The sequence below is a fragment of the Talpa occidentalis genome, unplaced genomic scaffold (assembly GCF_014898055.3).
Source record: "Talpa occidentalis isolate TD23 unplaced genomic scaffold, MPIMG_talOcc4v2.1 talOcc4.3, whole genome shotgun sequence".
Classification (NCBI taxonomy): domain Eukaryota; kingdom Metazoa; phylum Chordata; class Mammalia; order Eulipotyphla; family Talpidae; genus Talpa; species Talpa occidentalis.
In genome coordinates, this window is record NW_023603184.1 from 2,083,070 (window position 1) to 2,087,067 (window position 3,998).

Consider the following 3,998-nt stretch of genomic DNA (forward strand, 5'->3'; position numbering starts at 1 on the left):
TCATCATTTAAAAAAAGTATTTACAAGATGTTATGATCTTATAAAGCTGAGTAGCAAATTCAAGGGTATTAATTATATACCATTTATAAATTCTTACGTGTTGGACTTGCTGGGTCTTCAAAGCACACTGAAATTGAACTGTAAAAGCAAATACTTGTATTACTGAAGAACATAGACTCCAATTACAGTCAATAAATAAAAGGTTTTATGACTTTATTAATTATTGATTGTAATGGTTATTTTTTCTTGCTCTCCTTTCAGACTGCCACCTACAATGAGTGATAAGAACGAAACAGCAGTGATTGAATTTTTTTTTTTTCATGGGCTTAACAGATAACTTTCCATTGAAGATTACTCTCTTCTTGATATTTCTCCTTGTTTGTATTTTGACTCTTGGGGGGAACTTGGGGATGATCATCCTCATATGAATGAATTCCCAACTCCAGACCCCCAAGTACTTTTTTCTAAGTCACCTGTCTCTTGTGGATATCGGTTCTCTTCTACTGTTGCTCCAAAGATGTTGTATGATACCTCTCAGGAGAGAAAAGCCATCTCCTTTGTGGGCTGTGCTGTACAGATGTGGTTTTTTGCTGAGTTTGTAGTGATGGAGTGTTGCCTCTTGGCCACCATGGCATATGACTGCTACATCACCACCTGTACATGGTCATCATGTCCCAGGAGCTGTGTGTGCAGTTGGTGGTTGGGTTCTATACTGTGGGCATTCTAAGTGCCATAACCTACAAGACCTTCACTTTTTGCTTACCCTTTTGTGGTCCAAATGTGGTGAACCACTTTTTCTGTGATATTCTCCCTCTTCTTTCCCTGACACGCGCCGACACGCAGAACGATAAGTTGATTCTTTTCACCATGGCTGGCTTTATAGGGATACTCAGTTCCCTGATCATCCTGGTCTCCTATGTTTATATTCTCAAGACTATATTGAATATCCAGTCTGCTGAAGGTAGGAGGAAAGCTTTTTCTACCTGCTCTTCACACCTGTCTGCTGTCACTATCTTGTATGGTGCCCTTTTCTTCATTGATATACAGTCCAATTCAGGTTCACCCCAGGATGTTAATAAAGTGGTTTTTGCATTCTATAGCACATTGATCCCCATGTTGAACCCTCTTATTTACAGCCTGAGAAACACAGATGTAAAAGAAGCAGGACAACAATTACTAGGACAAAAGTTCTGCTGGATAGGTAATTTAGAGGGTGATTTTTACCATCACACAGTGCAGCAGCTAAAGTGTTTGTTAAGAAGACAATTTGAGTTGACCTAAGGAGATGTCAGTTTGAATCCTGACCACACCGATTATCAAGAGGATTAAAAAAATCTGTTATCATTTCTGATTCTCAAAGTCTTAATCTGCAAAATGAGGGTGATGCACTGAACACCACCTAAACTACTTTCTTCTCTACAGTTCTGTATTTTTATGCAATATATCCCATCTCCCATGAATGCCATCTTTCATTCAGGGACTGATATAAAGTGCTTCTGAGCAATGATTTCCTCGGTTTTCTGGTATTCCCTTCTAGGGATTCATTCTTCCTTTATAATCTTTAAATTCAATACATTACCTAGAAGGCTTTTCACACTGTTCTTTATAATGAGAGTCAAGTTGTAGGGTAAACCCTGACATTGACTTTTCTTTGAAATGCAAATGCCTGACTTAAGCTTGATGCCCAGGTTTCTACTTCAAAGAGAATTATCCTGAATGAACACAGTGCCAATTACAGTACTAGAGCAGGAGCCACCTGCTTCCTCCCACTGATGATCTTTTGTTTTCCAGATCCTGGTCAATTTAAATGACACTTTGTGCTCTGTGTGTTGGTGTTGTCTTTTTCCTTTCTCTCTTCCTGCTCTTAAATTCTTAATTTTACGTTTTCAATTCACCAATAAATAGTAAGCCTTGAAACCATAGACACCACTTCCCCATACTGGACCATACTAATAGCAGGATTCTGGCCTCCTGTGTGTGGGTGATGATATGTGTGATGGATCTTGCTGAAGAGCATCTTGCAATCATAATAAGAACCACAAGGACCCTTCCAGCCACAATATTGGTTATTTATAGGGTGCAATTAGTACAAAACCTAAGTCTGTTAAAAACATTTGAATACAAAATGGAATGAAATTTTACACTTCATAAACAATACATTGAAACCTGAGGCAGAAAATTGCAAGGGCATAAACATGTGTGATTTGTATGAAATTAGTACATGACTCAATATGAATGCTTGAGACATAAGTTGTCAGGAAAAATTTTAAATGAATGTATAAAACAAAAATAATATATCATTAATTTAAAAAATTATAATCTTATGTGATTTAAGGAAACATGTGTTTAAGGGTTTATCTCTTCTAATTTCCTTTATGATTGTTATTCTGCTCATTGATGTCTCTCTTTAGCTAAAAATTTTACCAACTTTATTGACAAATATAATTGAAATATTTACATTGTCTAATGTGATGATTTGATACGTTGTGATAGAATTACTTCCAGTGAATTAACACATACATTATCATGTTTATTTTTTCTTGTGAGAGCATTGAATTACTCTGTCTCAGCAAATTCCAATTATATGTACAGCATTGTTGGCTAAAATCTCCTTGTTTGTACATTTATGCTCAGACTTTATTCATCTTACAACTGAAAATTTGTATCCTGAATGCGTTTTTAATCCAAACTGATTTAAGACCCACATCTTCCTCAAGGGAGTGCTCACTGTCTGAGATTACTAATTCTTACTCTCTTTGTCTGGGTTTTATAAAATGTTAAAATATTTATGAAATTTGAGCCCAAAGCTACTTCCTACCCTTACATTTAAAATTATCATACAGATAATATACATAGAGAACCCCAAAAACTCCACAGAAAAACTAATTCAACTCATCAATCAGTTCAGCAAAGTGGCAGGATACAAAATCAACACGCAAAAGTCAGTAGCCTTCCTATACACAAACAATAAATCTGAAGAAGAAGAAATAAAAAAAAAACATCCCTTTTATTATCGAAACAAAAAAAATCAAATACTTGGGAATAAATCTAACAAAAGAGGTAAAGGACCTATACAAAGAAAACTATAAAAACTGTTAAAAGAAATAGAAGAAGACACAAAGAAATGGAAAGACATCCCCTGCTCATGGATTGGAAGAATAAACATTATTAAAATGGCCATCCTACCAAAAGCAATATACAGATTCAATGCTATTCCAATCAAAATTTCAATGTCATTCTTCAAAGAAATAGAACAAATGCTGATGAAATTCATATGGAATCACAAAAAACCCCGAATAGCCAAAGCTCTCCTGAAAAAAAAAAGAAGGGAATGGAGGCATCACACTCCCAGACTTCAAACTATACTACAAAGCCATAATCATCAAAACTGCATGGTATTGGAACAAGAACAAACACACAGACCAATGGGATTGAATAGAAAATCCAGAAATAAACCCACAGATTTATGGTCAACTAATCTTTGACAAAGGAGCAAAGACTATGCATTGGAGCAAAGAAAGTTTGTTCAATAAATGGTGCTGGGAAAACTGGGTTGCTACATGCAAAAGAATGAAGCTTGACCATTACCTCACACCATACACAAAAATCAACTCAAAATGGATTAAAGAACTATACATAAGACCTGAAACCATAAAATAAATAGAAGGAAATATAGGCAAAACACTACGTGATTTGCACATCAAAGACATCTTTACAGACACATCACCCAAAGCAGTGATAGTGAAGGCAAAGATAAACAGCTGGGACTACATCAAATTAAAGAGCTTCTGCACAGCAAAAGAGACAATAACAAAAACAAAGAGAAACCCCACCGACTGGGAGAACATTTTTGCACACAACACTAATGATAAAGGACTGATCACAAAAATCTGCAAAGAGCTGATGAGACTCAACAACACAAAGAAAATAATCCAGTCAAAAAATGGGCAGAAGAGCTAAAAAGAAATTTCTCTGAAGAGGAAATGCAAATGGCCAAC

The 3,998-nt window shown here is 35.7% G+C and overlaps 1 pseudogene; it reads left to right on the plus strand.

The window, feature by feature from the left end:
* Positions 1-274: 274 nt before the first annotated feature.
* Positions 275-1,281, plus strand: LOC119254231 (olfactory receptor 1002-like; annotated as a pseudogene).
* Positions 1,282-3,998: the final 2,717 nt, after the last annotated feature.